Source organism: Schistocerca gregaria, chromosome X (assembly GCF_023897955.1).
Source record: "Schistocerca gregaria isolate iqSchGreg1 chromosome X, iqSchGreg1.2, whole genome shotgun sequence".
NCBI lineage: Eukaryota > Metazoa > Arthropoda > Insecta > Orthoptera > Acrididae > Schistocerca > Schistocerca gregaria.
The window spans coordinates 852,296,505-852,314,126 of NC_064931.1; the positions used below are offsets into that span (position 1 = coordinate 852,296,505).

General features: G+C 43.5%; 1 protein-coding gene across 5 annotated transcripts in view; it reads left to right on the forward strand.

Annotated features, from left to right (window-relative positions):
• LOC126297381 (latrophilin Cirl) overlaps nt 1-17,622 on the forward strand; it is a 715,307-nt gene that overhangs the window by 267,292 nt on the left and 430,393 nt on the right. The window lies entirely within an intron of this gene.

Below are 17,622 nucleotides of genomic sequence, written 5' to 3' on the forward strand. Positions count from 1 at the left end.
TCCCATCGAACATTTATGGGGCATAATCGGGAGATCAGTTCGTGCTCAGAATCCTGCCCCGCCAACACTTTCGCAATTATGGCAGCATGGCTCAGTATTTCTGCAGGGGATTTTCAACGACTTTTTGAGTCAATGCCACGCGCTACTCCGAGCAACAGGAGGTGCGACAAGATACCCCAGGACTTATGTCACCTCAGTATAGATGATAAACAATTCAGACAAAAATAGAATATAAGCTTTTGAAATATGGTGCTGTACAGGAATGCTGAAGATTAGCTGGGTGAATCAGGTATCTAATGAAGAGGGCACTGAATCCAATTGGGAAGAAAATAACTTTGACACAACGTAAGCGAAAGAAGCGATCGTTTAATAGAACGCATCCTAAGGTATCGAGGCGAGGAATCGAATATTTTGTGTTGAAGGTGGTTTTGTGTGTGTGTGTGTGTGTGTGTGTGTGTGTGTGTGTGTGTGTGTGTGTACTGGGTCAAAACTGTAGGAGACTAAGGCTTGGCCATATTGAGCAGGTTCAAATAGACGTATGTTTCAGTAGTTATGTGCAGAGATGAAGAGACACCAGCGTGCACAGCTGCATCAAACCAGTCTTTGGAATGAAGGGCACAGTTCAAATAAAGAAAATTGAAGCTACGACTTAGGAAATTTGTGGCTGCCGAATACTCACACCTGCATTCTTCGGTATAGGTGTTAATGCAAAACAGAAGAAGCAGCCGTAGTGGGTGAGGAAGGCACGTGTTGAAATATTGATTGTGGCGTAAATCAGGCGTGGGGATGAGGCTTAGCGGTGGATCCGCCGGCTTGCCGGGATCAGCGGCTGCCCTCGCCCTCGTGTCCCCGACGCAGCCGGTGCGTGCAGCTCTGCGGTCCCATTTAAATACGTCACGGTCACCGCGCTGAGCTGCTGCTTGAATAACTGCATTGTATTGACTACGAGATCATCGTCGGGGCCCTGTATGACGACAGAAGCTCCTGACTATATTTGACTAATTTTTTCGTGAAGCTGAACGTAATGTGGTGCGCTTCTATAATAATATAGAAGAATTCAGCTAATGTAGTTAACGTGGGTAATACTGTGATATAGATAAGAAAATTTAGTACGAGCCATTCTTTATTAATCGTATCATCTACAGAAAAGCGAGAAACACACGTTATGATAAAGTAATAGTACCAACTTTTATAAATGGTTCAAATGGCTCTGAGCACTATGGGACTTAACATCTGAGGTCATCAGTCCCCTAGAACTTAGAACTACTTAAACCTAACTAACCTAAGGACATCACACACATCCATGCCCGAGGCAGGATTCGAACCTGCGACCGTAGCGGTCGCGCGGTTCCAGACGGAGGCGCCTAGAACCGCTCGGCCACACCGGCCGGCCAACTTTTATATATGACGTGTCTGTTCCTTTGGACATGTCCGAAAGAACACACATACTTTTGATCTTTCAGCCCCTATGAATCAAGATAAAAAGGAATTAAAGACATCAGCTACCAGGACTGATTTATATCATTGGGGCAAGTTGAGAAGCAGGGTCTCCTGCGTGCTAGACAGATTCGCTGACCTCTATGTTCACAACAACCGCACGGACTAGCCTAGTACGTCTCCCAGCAGACTGAGTTCGAATCCAGCTCCGGCACAAATTTTCAACTTGACCCGTTGATATAAATTCATGAGCATTTGCAGGTAATGTCTGTAATTCATTTTTGTCTCCCAAAAGTGCGTATCATAAACATCTCAAATTATTGTAATTACGTTCAAGATATTTGGAAAAATAAAAAACACGCCAAATCACTGACTGACTCCTCATTAAGTCAGCACAGAGATGTGGGTGACCGTACAAAGTGAGCATTGTGTCGTCTGCTGATTTCTCGATTCTGGCTTTTACGACGTTAGTTCTGATGGTTTGTTCCTGTGCAGCAAAAATCTCTCCTTAAGTTTCCTCCTTCAGAGTTCTATTGTTCAGCCAAGACTAGGTCTTTACATTGGCTATTTTGCCTTCGATCTTCTCCGCAAACTGTCGACGCAGTGCTTTATCGCTCAGGCTGTCCGTCTGGCTTTGGAGTACAGCTTTCGGGTACGGATTCTCGGTCTGCTGTACTTTGAGAAGCTTTCTATTGACTTCAGTCAGAGACGATGTTTGGCTGTCTTTCACGTAATCTGCCAATGCATGCTTTTCTTCCACTGTCTGCCCCACTTGCAAAAGTCGCCGCGCTGCCCCCGTCGGAGGTTCGCATCCTCCCTCGGGCATGGGTGTATGTGTTGTCCTTAGCGTAAGTTAGATTAAGTAGTGTGTAAGCCTAGGGACCGATGACCTCAGGAGTTTAGTCCCATAGTCCTTACCACAAATTTCCTATTTCCAATAGTTCTTTACCGCTTGCTTTTCTGATAAAGTACAGACTGTCGACGTCACTGCGGGGGTGGAGTGCATGGTGAATTATCACAGTTTTGTTTTCTTGTTCAAATTATCCAACACTACTTTTTTCCGGTTCACAATGTCTGCGATGTATATGATGCCGGGTATGGGCCAGGTATTTAATGCCTGATGGTGTCGCCGCCATTCATCTTGTTCTATAAAATTTCCTTATCCTTTGTTTGCTCTACGCTGACGACACTTTTTACATGCCCCTGCTTGATTTTCTCCAACTGCGAAATGCGTAGGTATTTGTAGGTGTAGAGCGTGATGGCTTGTCCATTTCGCGTTTCAGCCCTTTCGCTTTCTGGGATTTTGCCGCCTTTGCCAATGTGGCGCACGTATTGAATCTGTGACCTGTTGGCGTAGCTTAACACATAATGCATAGCCTTGCGAAGTAGGAAGGTCGACTCTATCCGCTTGGAGTATTTGCGCCAGATTAGTGTTGGTGCATTGGAGTCTCTGGAAGAAAGGCGGCGATGTAGTTGTCACGAAACGCGAAACCTTTTGTGAATTGAGAGAACCTAAATTCGTGCAGGACTATTCTGCTGCCAACATCTTACGGGTATACCTCGCAAGAATAAGGTACGAGAAATCAGAGCGCGTGTAGACAGTCATTTCACCATCTTTCAATATGCTAATGGAATAGAACAAAAATTGCTAATATTGGTTGGAAGTATCCTACCCCATGTATTGTACACTACATATGTAGATGTAGATATGAGGCGTCCTTGGCATTGTTGAATGACATCCCAGGCTTTCGGGGAAAATTTGCAAAACTGTAATCAAGGGTGGCTTCGCCAGGATTTGAAATTTTAAACCCGGTCTCTCCAGAGCAAGGTGGCACTGGAATCTATGCAGACGTTAATGCGTTTGAAGGGACTTAGTTCACGAACGGTCGAACAGTTAGTTAAACGCTTCAGAAGGTTTCTCTGGTACGCAAGGTATGCATGGACACGGTCTTCCTCGTGTAAGTTACACTGAATTAATTCCGAGCCAGATGTCTCCATGTCAGTCTTTGCGCAAAGCATTTTGTCCGTTTTATCCTATTTACTGCAACTGACGTCTTTGGTGAGTTGTTTCATTGTTTTATTCTTGCTTTCTGTGATCCAATCAGCTTTTAGATACAGTCTTAGCTGGCAATGCGTCATCCAGAATGTGATGAGATAGTGCGTATTTGTGTTCCCCTTCCTTGTTGGCATTCTTTCGTTTCGTACTTGATCAGCCCATTCACTCATGTTCTTGACTCACTAGAGAACAAATGCGGTGAAGCTGAAAAATAATTACGTATGTGTCGAGAAACAGGAAATTAACATATGAACGAAATATACTGAGTAGAACGCCAGCAGCTCTATCAGTGCCATGGCTAACGTCCCAGTGTCAGTGACGTGCTGATAGACGAAGAAAAAAATATAACATTGTGTTTGCAAAAAAGACGAAGTCTAAGAGAAAAGAACCTTGTGAGTTCAGCTAATCATCGGCATCAGTATAATAAAGAGGTGAGTGTCCGACGTGCTTTGTGGGGAAGGGATAGTTATGAAATAGTGAGTTGAAGAGTAGTGTATAATACTGGACAGAAAGATGTTTACATAGAGTAATACAGCTATGGTTTTGTGTAGATTTTAGAAGTCGATAGCTCAAGTTTTCCTGGAAAACTTTCGAAGTTGCATGGGCGTGGTTTAAGAGCGTTATAAAGGACAGTAGTCAGAACAGAATCGTGCACGTCATTCTACAGGCTGACTGTGTTGCTGCCAAATGCTTTTCTTTAGACAATACTGTGTCTGCTGCCACACTATCGAGTAATCTGTATGTGGGGAAGGATACGACGCATTCCGCTGTCATGGTCCTGTTTCCCACTGAGATCGCTGACAATATTCTGCATAGCGAGTAACGAGCGAGTAACACAAAAGCTCATTTGATTCTGTGGTTAGTAATGGAATGGAGCATAAAGAAAAATGACTGTAATCCCACAGAGGAAATGCTCCTTCAGAAAGCCTTCGACAGCGTAAGGTGCAATAAGGTGTGCAAGACGTTATGTAAAGTGGGATAGCTATAGCTGCTACGGCTATAGGGATATTAACTTTAAAATGGAATGGATCATATACTTAGCACAAAAAACGGATTCAAAATGAATAGAGGTAAGGCAAATGTTATTCCGAGTAATACAAAGCAGAACAGCGACTTTCTTGGCATAAAAGTTGGGAATGAGACAATATTAGAAGAAACCACTGAACTTTCCAACATAAGTAAACGGGATGGCCGATGCACGGGAGACATCCTACTGGGGTGTCGCTGTGAAAGAAAGGTCGTCAATGAAATAGCCATGCTGATGTCAAAGTTTGATGTAAATTGAAGAAAAATGTTCCTTCAGCGTACGGGTGGAGCAGAGCACAGTATAGAATTTAGAAGTTACCGTGGGAAATGCAGAGATGAAGTAAATCGATGCAAATGCAATGTGGTGCTGTCGAAGAATGTTAAAAATAAGATACTAAATGAAGCGGTGCAGAAACGCATCTGAGATGAAAGGATTCTCTTGCTAACAGAAGGCGGGCATGGAAATTGGGAAAGCTGCTACGGCTGTAGAGATAGTTAACTTTGCTCGGGTAGGAACAGTGGATTAAAACGGGTAAAAGGACATGAAGCGATGAAGGACGGTATGGAACCAGTCGAACGAGTGATCACTTTTAAAAAAGGAAGTAGAATCTCTTGCCGGCGAACGTAAGTTAAGAGTGTCACAGAATAGAGCCACAAACTCCATTTGTCTGGGAGAGCCAGTCTCTGCTATCGTCACTTAAATAAAATGTAATCTAACGTAGCGCACAGCTTCCCTACCCCGGGCAGCAGTTTCCGGGGGGACCAAATAAAACTTGAGTTGGGGCGAACGGCCGCTCGAAATCGAACCCTCCTTTGGGAGAATACGACGTGGCGTTTTACAGCCCGTCCGAAACAGAACGGCGAGATCCGGCTGGTAAAATAGCCTGCTGCCGTCAGCACTCCGAGGAGAGTGGACACAGTTCTAAAAGGCGAAGGTAAATCTCTTCGGGATGGACTTTAATTGACAATCTAAGTCGGCAGCTTTGATAAACAAAATTTTAAAAAGACTGTAACATATGATAAACTGATTGATCCAAACTTCAGAAACTTATTTTTGAGTCATCAGTATTTGTTGCTATCGCAATCTCCTGTTTTTTGCATTTTTGGATGTTAAATGATTAAATTAGTGATGGTGCACAGCAACTAGCTGCAAATTAGTTTTAGGTTACTTTATTCAAAAAGTACTGGTACCGGTTTTGAATTGGCACAGACGGCTTTCGTCAAGAGAGACGATGCCTTGGTTTCCTGGTGAGTTGCCCAGGACAAACAATCCACTGTTACAGACGTGCAATTAGGATAATTCCGTTATACACTTACGTTGGAATTCAGAATACTTGAAATATCTGTCTGGAGCATTTGTTTATACTACTCTTCCAACGAATCATTTTCGCACTGTTGTTTGTATTTGCCCCATATCGTTTGGTCAGAAAACGAATTTCCAACGTGCACCACATTTGATGACTCACAGCATCAGAAAACAAATACAGAGTTTACAAAGTACAAAAGTGTCGAAGACGCTGCGATACGAAGATGTGGCAATTTGAGATAGGAAGTATGAGTTAATGTTTTGTTAAATTAAGGGAGTGTTTTACAGCAAATGTAGGACTTGAGATATATATATATATAGGGATTTTGTCAGTTACGTCGCTAAAAACACATTTTACAAAACGATGCAGGAACAAATGTGAATAAGAAAGTATGTGTAATCCTTATGTGCTATTTGAACAGTGATCGTGGTATAACATTGGAATTTATTCGTATTTAATGCCATGAATAATACTGACTATAGTAGGAACACACAATATTAAAATATTTATTACTAAATGAGCAGGTAGTTGTGGAAACATTATTTATATTGGAGTGTGACAGGTACTTTCGGGAAGTTTTTTGGGAAAGGCGTGTTAGCCAGACTAGTCTGCTCATTAAGGATTTTATCAGGTGAACTGTTTGTGTTAGTTCCTATCTCTTCTAACAGATTCTTAGTGACTTCTTTTTGTGCTATAAAGCATCAAGGTGTTCTTCGTAGCTAATTTCAAAACTTCTGCCTCTCTCACCTATGTAGAATTTTGGGCACGAATCAAATTGGGCCTTGTATGTTCCTGATTTACTGTAGGAGGACTTGGAAAGATTTACATCATGGGTCCCTGTTGTACTTTGTAAACTTAGTCTTTTTTTCGTATGTTGTAAGTCAAAACACGTGGTGCACAATGGAAATTCGTTTTGTGGCCAAACGAAAGCGTTTAATATTGCAAACTGACGTATGTGATGGTAAAATACAAACAACAGTGGGAATATGATTCCATGGCAGAAAACTGAAAACAATGCTCCAGGCGGACATTTCACGTAAGCTGCATTCTAACACAAGTCTGTAGCGCAAGCATCCAGATCACACGTTTGTGCCTATGAATTAGTGTTTACCTTAAGGCAACTCACAACTAAACCACTGGATCATATATTTTGACGAAAGCCGTCTGATGATGAACCGCATAAATTCGAAACAGATAACGGCAGTTTTTGAATAAATTAACTTAAAATCAATCTGTGGCTAGTTCCTGTACACGAATCATAAATTTAGTCCTTTGACTTTAAGAGACTGCCACAGCAGAGTACCACTTACACGCAATGTTTTCCATTATTTGTTGAATATATTCCAAGAATTTCTTAAAAGTTTCGCCAGCTGTCGCTCGCTCTAGTACCATATAAGTTATTTCCCGATTTCTTAATACATGCGCTATTATCCTGTCCCTTCATCTAGCCACATACTCCTTTCTCCGCCTATTCTGTCGGAACCTCCACATTTCGTGTCGTATCAGTCCACTCAAGGGAAACATAAATGGAAACAGAATCTTCCCAGAGCGATCGTACAGTTAGTTTGCGTTGACACTGAGTGTGGAGTGCACGTCATAATGTGACAGTGCACCGCACCAATCACGCGAGATAAGAAAGTGAAACCTATTTTCTCGGGTAGGCGCTATTTCTTGTAAGCGTGCGTCTTCCTTGCCATTTTCCTGGTTCCTGTTTTGGTTAGCTCAAGACGCTCGTCTCAAAAATTCTCTTAAGATATCCGTGCACATTTCGGTGCGTGAAAGTTAGTACCAGCGCGCCCTGAAATGGTGGACTGTGCATCAAAAGCACAAAGGCGAGTGTCTCGTGTGGGGAGCTCTTCGTCAAAGTTTACGGAGAGGTCCGGCGCGGCCCACGGGTTTTAATTTAGAGTGTGCGTCCGTCCGCGGATAATGGCGTTTATTTCATTATCCCTAAAGCGAAGGTCGGCGCGCATTAAAGATTCATTAATGCGCCGGTTAATTACAAGACGGTGGCGAAGCGGACGCTTTCCCATTGTACGTGTGTGGCAATCGCATTAGCAGGTAGGCGGCCTGGGGCCCCATTCAATTGGAAGGTTCCTCTGGCCACGCCACGCCTCGACGCTGACGTTATCTATTTGTTTCTGCATGTAGCGCTCACACTGTTCGGCCTCTTGTAGTATGTACTCTACACGAGTATTCGAGAAAAGACAGTTTGCGGAGGGAAAAGTTAAACTGGACGGAGGGCAGCTTGGTTTGAGAAAGGGAAAAATAGTTTCAGTGAAGGAGGAATGAAAGGGAGACTGAAGAAAGATCAGGGTGCGTGAATCGAGAGAAAGTCTTTGACAGTGTCGGGTGTAATGAGAATTTCTTTCACTGTCCTTAAGAGATCGGGGATGAAATACAGAATAATCTAAGAAATCTAAAAAGAAATATGGAAAAAATAAGACAACATCCTGAAAGGCAGTATATACAGTGAAATTTAGCTTGATTGGTTTTATGAAGGGGATTAGGGTTTAACGTTCCGTCGACGACGAGTTCATTAGTGACGGAGCACAAACTGTGATTGGGGAAGGGGGGGGGGGGGAGGGAAGATTTAGGAAAACCTCAATCTGGTTGGCCAGACGGAGATTTGGACTTGAATACGCGTCCAGTTTCGTAACGAGTGCGTCACCTTGCTCGCTACGAATTGGATCGAAATACTATGACACGTACGCTATCATCGATGTGCATCTGCATTTGAAAATGTCAGAGCCAAAAGTGGCTAGTAGCGCAAAACCTTCAGAACGCACATAAAGCCCGTCCACTCATATGCATGGAAACTAAGTGAGTGCAAATTGGACTTGGTGGGCGATATTATAGGTTTCATCGGTCAGTAGAAAATCACTGAAGCCACCCCGATGAAGCTAAATGTGTGTGAATTCCTAAGAGACCAAACTGCTTAGGTCATCGGTCCCTAGACTTACGCACTAGTTAAACTAACTTATTGTAAGAACACACACACACACACACACACACGCGCGCGCAGTCCGTGGACATGACGCCTCAAACCACGCGGTGACGAAGCTAGGTTTTCACCCTCTTTCTCATAGTCATCAACAGCATAAATACGGCACTAAAACCATAGTCGCTCATCAGTCACCTGGGCTCTAAAGTTACGGCAGGACTTTTTAACATGTCGCGGACGAAAAATGCTATTACGCGCGAAGGAAGGAAAGCTTTATAGTTGGTCGGTACTCACAGAATCTCGGTCATAATGACATACTATTTTGTATCCCCTAAGTGCTCCGATTAACAACTCCCCATTTGTTTACACGAGCTGAAAATGTACTGTATTTGGTGGCGCCACATTTGTAGCAGACTGGTGAAGCCAACTCGACAATAAAATATAAGTAACAATCAGCCGATTTAGTATAATTGGTGCAGTTCCCATTCTCAACATCTAGAATATCTGACGCCACCAGGGGCACGTCTGAAGGTATGTTGTTTTCTCGCCTCAGTATGAACACGGGAGGAGCTGGACTCTGCAGCCAGGGTGCCTCGCAAAGCAGCGAGAGAGTTTAGCACGCATGCAGGTGGCGGGGCGACGGAATTTTTAATGATGCGACCATTAAAGCGCCTTCATAAATTGAATTTCGCGGAGCTGTTTCGCCTGAACGGATATTAGCGTGGCGGCGCTATCAGTCATGGCCGGCCGCCACTCTTGTATTACCGGCATCACCAGTCCTTCCGAGCGCACGCGACTCCCTAGCCAATGACTTCTTCCGCCTTATTTAAACATACCAGCTGGAGCAGCCAGTTACTTTCCGCACCAGCATACAAATGTTCATCTTCATACTCCGAAAATCTTTATTTTGTCTTTAAGCAAAAGTCCCTCGTTTCAGCAAGATAGTTTCAACAAGATTGTGAAGATACACTATCTGATCAGACGCATCCGGATGGAGGCACTAATATGGGATGTTTCCTCTCTTCGCGTTTATGATGGCTTGAACCCTGCATGGGACTCTTTCAACGAGGTGTCTGAATGTCCGTGGATAAGTGATAAATAATTCTTCCTCAAGAGCCGAAACCAGAGAAGCTAATGATGTCGGACGCTGGGATCTGGAGATTAATCGACGTTCTAACTTATCCCAAAAGTGTTCCGTTGGGTTCAGTTCTTGACTTAGGAAGTCAAGAGTGATCCCTTCCGCTTATTTCATGGGATTTTTCCTAACTATCTTCAGCAAAGCATGACTGTTCCTGTCCGTTTGAACATGGGGGTCTGGAAGACATTGGTCTAGCTACGGTTTCTTCGCGTTCCCACTACACAATAGCGTTACGAACAATCGACTTGGCCCGCTCTAGAATCGTTGAAATGTCCGTGATTGATATGTTACTCAGGCGACATCCAATGTCAAGTCAACGTTCGAAGTCACTGATCATTCCCGACGGGCCAATCCTGCTGTTACTGCCCCTCTGCTTACAACGCTATACTCCCCGTCTCTTGTTATACTCTAGTCACAACTAGTAGTTCATTCCCCATTGCACAGCAGAATTCGGATACCTTTGCTCTGTTGGTGTGGTACAACAGGGAAACAAGAATCGACTTGGAAAGTAACCTCAAAACTACGTTTGGCGAGGTCCTGGAATATTATCTTCATCATCATCCATCAGTCGTTTATAATCCATTATTGCATGAAGTTTTCTCCACTGACTTACTCATGCCATACCATCTTAAAATATGGCTATCCAGTTTGCTACTTCATCTTTTCAGGTATCATGTGCCTGTCCTTACGTTGGTGTTTCCGGTCTTTTCTTGTCTCTTGTCATTGAGCGGAGAACTGCCTTCGTGAATCTACCATTCGTCCCGCTGGTTGCGTGTCCTGACCACCTCTGTTTTAGATGGTTCAGATGGCTCTGAGCACTATGAGACTTAACATCTCAGGTCATCAGTCCCCTAGAACTGAGAACTACTTAAACCTAACTAACCTAAGGACATAACACACATCCATGCCCGAGGCAGGATTCGAACCTGCGACCGTAGCGGTCGCGCGGTTGCAGACTGAAGCGCCTAGAACTGCTCGGCAATTCTGGCCGGCTTTTCGGATCCTGTGGGTCGGTTGAATGATTGTACAGTGCCGATAGCAGTAGAGAATATTTGTAAAAGTTTTGTACGTTGTCAAATACCGACCACGTCTGCCTAAGAGAACTATGATACATGTGCTCACTTCTGCATAATGCTCGTTACAGATGGGCCACAAAATTGCAGCGGGGAACGTCCCTTGTCTTTTTTGAAGCATTTTAGTGACGGTGTCTCTTATCTTTTGTTTGCTGCTGCCAGCTTTCCATTCGTTTCTTGGAGCAGCGAGCAACTTCTTGTGTCATACCAGTTTGACAGTTATTTTTTAAGCCGTTTTTCATCCCTCTTTAAGCGAATATGTGTTCCTCACATTTGTCTTACATGTTAAGACAAAAAACGTAAGCAATGTAGCGCAACTTAGTTTTCGATTGCGCCAGTCATGAGTTCGTGCCGCTGTGGGTATGACAGGCCGAGAATAAACCAATGCTGTGGTGCTGGAAGGGGTTTTGAAGGGGACAATTTACTACCGTAGATGCCACAATCTGGAAAGGACGACTGGGGTAGAGTTTCTGAACTGCTCTGCACGGTGATAATTCTTAGGCTGTGGACTGCGTATCTTAACTGATTTCTATAGAATCACAGTAATAAGATTAAGGATTGTATGATCAGTTTGCAACTCTGGAAAGCCGCATTTTGTGATAAGCTTCGGCGTAAGTTATCATGCGAAAAGATAGGTGGCCGCGATGTTTCCCCGTCGTTAATTCCGCGCTGTCGCAGTTTTCGGGAACCGACTTGGAAATGCATGTATCAGCGAGACGCTCACTGCTGACGTGACGGGCGGCAGTGGAAAGAAAAACAGCAGTTTTTCATCCCGGCCAACAAACCAGCAAGTTCATAAAGCCTGCAGTTTTCGATATTCGTTACAAATATCCATATCGTCCAGTCGTAGACGGCAAATGCGGCACGGAATTTATTGCCTTCCGGATAGCGTCAGGTCGATTTTGCGTGACGGTGCTGAGTGATTGATACGGCGGCTTCTTGCAGGCTGCACCGCGCCAGTGTGAAAGCGCCGCCTCCAATTGTTATTCAATCCTGTGCTCTTTTTTCTGATTTGCGTTTTAAGCCAGCACGTGAAGCGAATAAACTTCCCCGGACGAGCCAGAGAGCGCCCGGTGTGACGCGTGTCCACAGACATTTCCAATGTTTCATTTGGCGCTTCACCGGACGAATTCCTGCGTATTTACAGACAAAAAAATAAAAAAAGTGGCTACCGGCGAGACGGTAGATATCCCTCAAACCCACGCAGTCGTTTCTCTCTGCCTAATCTTATCATATCCTCTCTCACTCTTTTTGACGTTTGTAACTTCGCGACAGTGAACCAAGTATCAGATTTGTAGTCCAAATATCGGAGCAGCAGCTCTCGCTCCGTCGGAAGAGATTTTCCTTCTTTGCACTTAACTTTAATTGTGAATTCTACATTGAAGATTAGCGTTTGGTGTCCCGTCGACGTCTATGTCATTAGAGACAGAGCACAGTCTCGGATTAGTGCAGCCTAATGATCAACTGTTAGCCGCTTCATTTAAAAAGTAGAAGGAACATAAATTTGGAGCACACACCACCTAGAAGTTTTTACTGCTCTAAATCTTGTGAATTTGAACCAGGCGCTCTCTCTTCGCTGTCGTGATGTGCATGTGCATGAGCATGTCGGCGGAGGCTACTATCGAGATAGTGTAATTCCGAGGACGAGACTACATGGCAAGAAAGTAAATTAGCCTTTACTGTTATAAACCGAAGAAACGAAACGGTAGTGCTGTGAATAGTTTTACATCCACATGTCCTTTGATAACACGACAGGCACATCCCCATCTACAATGCCCTTGTATAGTTAAACCTAGTTTCAACCTTATGTCGTAAGCTGCACAGGTGACTGTCTGATTCTTAGACCCAAGTTAAGATTCGTTTCGTTGAGGTTACAACTGCACAAAGATAAATACAAATACAGTCCGCATGGTAATCCGTTGTTGTGTTTGTGTCTTGATGCTTCTCTTCCAGTTGTCACAATATTCTTTACAGGTTCACTTTTGCAATATTTGTGGTGTTGGTGGATTTCTGTTAGGGCGACCATAATTGCTACAGTAATAATTCGAGATGACTGTTAAAATTAGAGGAACGAACACACACACACACACACACACACACACACACACACACACACACACACACAGTTAACGTGCATGTCTATAATCTAGTCTGCAGCTCTTGCAGAATTCTTGTAGGATTTGATGCACGTGCTCATTCACCGTAGGCCTGAAACCTAAAAGAAAGAAAATAAGTCTTTCAGTAGTAACCTTATATAATGGATATATTAGAGTAACTGTGGCCACTAATTTGCGGTTTCATTGAATCATTTTGTGAGAAAAATGGCTGCATACGTGAGTTATTTAGTGGGCGTGTAACACGAAATAAGTAGACTACCGCAAACGGCGTTCGCGAGAAAGAGCAGTGTAGAATAATCGATGTGTATTTCGAGAGACAACCGAATTCGCCTGGCTCTGATCGACGAAAGAAAAGTCTCGAGAAGGACTTCTCAATTCTTTGACGCTCCTCTGCAGAATTATTCATCTTCATCTTGATCCACTTGTAACTTTTTGATGAGTTCTGATAGCTCCCTGAAATACAGATTAATCTTGCAAAGTAGTGACAAATCTTAAGAAAGAAAAATGAAGAGATATAAGGCTTTGGCGTTCCATCGCGAGGACGTCATTAGATACCGAGGACAAGCTCGGATAAGAATTAAGCGTCATAATTGAATGGAAACAACATTGGTAACTGGAACGTTTGACTTCAACAAACATGCAATCAAAGTTGAGAAAGAGCTCTGGCACACCGAGTAGTAGCATCTCTATCGAGCTGGGCAATACGACATTATTCAATCTATTTTTGTGAGCAGTTGATTTATTGAATAGATTATGATAAAGAAAATATCTCATTTCACGTGTTTTGTCTCGTATGTGGAAACTGAAATGAAATTTTGTATACATCTGTCCTGCGCTAAACTGGGGCAAGTTTCAATTAATTGATGAGGTGCCATCGTTTTGAAACAGTTAATCCTGACATTGCTTTTGTAATTCTTCGTCTGTCTACATATAGGTCCATCGCGTAAAAGCTGGAGACAAAGTACTGGGTGGCATTATTCTCATTTTTTCCTTAATTCTAAAAAAACGTCTATTTTATAAACTCTCGCCGTCGCCTCTCAGTACGCTAGCTTTCGATGGAATAGCGCAGCCAACGCATTTGGCAGACGTTCATTCAGAAAAAGGACAGTGTATTCTTATGATAAATTAGTATATGAGTCACAACCCATGCTTTAAATGATGCACGTTTGGAGAGCTGAACAGTGTATCACCGGCATTAGTAGTTTTAAAAGCCCAAACTTGCAACCGGACCGCGATTAACCAACACTGAGCGAATGCATGAGATGGTTTTATTCATTACAAAATGAAATTACGCAAGCGTGCGTACAGTTTCGCGGTAACAAGCACAAACTTCTGTAGATGAAATTTTAATTCCATAATTTTTTGCAGTACTGTTCCTGAAAATGTAGAAATTAGTGAAAATGAATTTCTGTTTAAGGAAGAGGGAAGCACGCGCTAGTGTTTCGTGTCGCCCGCAGAGAGCTGGTGCTACAGATCGGCGCACCGGAAAACGATTTCCGTCAAGAATTGGAATTGGATTTTTCATTTCCTGTAATTGATTACTAGCCACGCGTAGTGGTTAATATATGTTTACGCTTTCGCGATTACAGGGAATTGATTTAGATTTAATAGCTGAACAGGCGTGCCCGCTTAGTGCCAGGCATCCCATTTAATTGCGATTCGTTCCGTTGCGATTAACATTCGTCGCCCTTCTACCAAATGGATGGTATGTTTTCATTTTCCTCATTGCAGTTAATGCAAGTAGTATTAAGGTGAATTGTGAGCTGGTGATAGTCTTCACTAGTAGAGAATGATGCAAATGTATCATCATCTTCTTAACAGTGTTAAGTGGATATGGATCCTTCATTATATGTAAGACAGTGGAGGGGGAGGGGGGCGACCCTAAGCTTCTGTACACGTCTTCACCTGCCCTTACAGCCCTTACACAAAATACACGACAAAGAATGTAGCGTTGCTATGCACTTTGGTTCGAACCCCGGTTCTTTAAATTTACTCGGCAATCTTTCGCATAAATACCATCTCGCCTTTTTTCTTTTTCCCGATACGGGTAGCCAGTCCACACTTCCATTGCGTACTCTGTTCCCTCGAAATGAAACATTCACTCCTAGATAAAGGCTACTGTAGGATTTACGTTCCTGCGTCTTTTCCTAATGTCATCTACCAGCCTACGATTATGTCGTCGTCTCGGTCATTACTTATCTCTTGGAACTCTGTATCTGCAACTACAGCCGCGCGGGATTAGCCGAGCGGTCTGAGGCGCTACAGTCATGGACTGTACGGCTGGTCCCGGCGGAGGGTCGAGTCCTCCCTCGGGCATGTGTGTGTGTGTGTGTGTGTGTGTGTGTGTGTGTGTGTGTGTGTGTGTGTGTGTTTGTCCTTAGGATAATTTAGGTTAAGTAGTGTGTAATGACCTTCATCTAAAATCAAAATCTATACTCAGCAAGCCACCTTGCGGTGTGTGGCGGAGGGTACACCTAGTAAAACTACCATTATCTCCCTTCCTATTCCATTCACAAGTGGTGCTTCGGAAGAAAAACTGTGTGTAAACCTCCGTATGAGCCCCAGTTTCTCTGATTTTTCTCGTCATTACTCATTTCGCGAGATCTATGGGAGGAAGTAATATATTACCCGATCCTTGTGGCGTACTCTATCGGAATTTGAGTGACGAGCCTCGCAACGCCTCTTTTCCTTGGTCCGTTTCTCTGGCTACACGGGCTGCATATCGCGACTCAAGTCTGTTCCTTAATCTCTTCGTTTTTCTGGCTCTCCTAGCTGAATTTCATCTGAAATTACCCTCGGGAGTACTTGGCGTGTCTTCGTATGTAGAGCTCTCGTTTTAATTTTCCCCACAGATAACAGTGTAGAGGTCTTATGTCTGGCGAGTGTGCAGAGCATTTTGTGTTTCCCGAACGACGTATCCAGCGATCTGTAAGTGTTCCGGTGATCTGTGCTGGATGGGTAGGACATCCATCACATTGATATCATATGGATTGTAAGTAATGTAGGCTGTATTACTTCTTTTGCGCTTGTAGTACGTCTTTTTACACCAAATTCGTTTCGCTGTATTTCAAAGCGTCTTGAGCGGTCACTGTACCAGTTTGGTCTTTCTTACTAATCTGTGTGTCAGGAAAGATTAGCTTAAGTCCAGGGGTATGTCTTCTGATAACAGCGGCACTATATCTGTTTGGAATTTGAGAAATTTGTTTCTGTTCAGAGTACCTTCAATAAAAGATGGACTGATGACGGGATTCTTGTAATGCCCGCACCACGGCCATTGTTTACCCTTTTCTCTCTGTCGGCGTGGATTTTCAGATGAACAGTGGAAGCTATTGTGAAGATGAGTTGCGGACGGTTTGTAAACAAAACCTTGCAGAGAATCGCCGCATCACTTCGCAGTTTTCGTAGACAGCATTCGGAGAATTTAAGTCTTTCCGTGAAGCTGTTGATTAAGCGAAATGTGGAAAGCATGAAAGTTGTTGAAATATAGTATTGCTAGAACACTTCTTTTGCTGCCTCGTAGTTGGTTGTGTTGTGTTGTGTGCTGCCGCTGTTGAAATAATAGCTGTATTTCTCTCATCATCGCAGCTCTTTTTTTTTGTTTTCGTATTTTATTCTTCACACTTTTAGCCTCTTGGAATCGGGTTATAACATATCGCGAGAGACTGACGAGATCAGGGTACCATTCAGCGTACAAGCGCACCCTTGCTCTATCAGTTGGCGACATAGATTGGGGGATAGAATGCGAAAGGCTCAATAGCTTCATGAGCAAATATTCCGATCGCGACCTCAGCAGAGAACAGATTGATGAGCTAACAGCAAAGAGACGCTTGTCGGACCTCTTCCCATTACCTGTTCGGTAAAGTTCCACGTATATCACGTCGTTGAAGTGCTCTTTCGAGGCACTTTTTATAAATATACATGGTGTCCCAGGAGGAATGATCAATATACAGTGATATGACTCGACCGGTCATTCGAAGCAAAAATGTCGAGTAACATCGGCTGTAAAACTCATACCTTAAGAGCTTTGAGCACTTCTTCAGTAGAAGAGATGTTTCGCAGCAGCGAAGATAAACACGTGCTCGCAGCACTTAAGAGATGCATTTTAGAGCCAATGTTCACTTTTTGTACTTCGAATGTTAGTTCCAGTCATATCCCGGAACAATGACCGCTTCTCATCAAACAACACTTAGGAAGTCCTTTTATACATGTTAGCTTTATATGACATATACCGGGTTTCCGTCCCGAGGGTCATTTGCAATTTCGTTAATGCGATGTGTAGCTGGAGTCAGCCCACATAAATACTGCTCATCACGTCTTCCATGCGACGCCCAGAGTCGACGGAAACCGTCCGTGTTTTTCCCCTTCATAAACGAAACGTTTTTGAAAGCGGAATTTTATAATCGCATTCGACAGAGCGGTCCCACATTACTCGAATGCCATATTTGTTTTATCGGTGGGTATTAACAGGACCAATAGAACACGAAGAATAGTCACTACTCCAGAAGCTATTGGTGGTATACATGT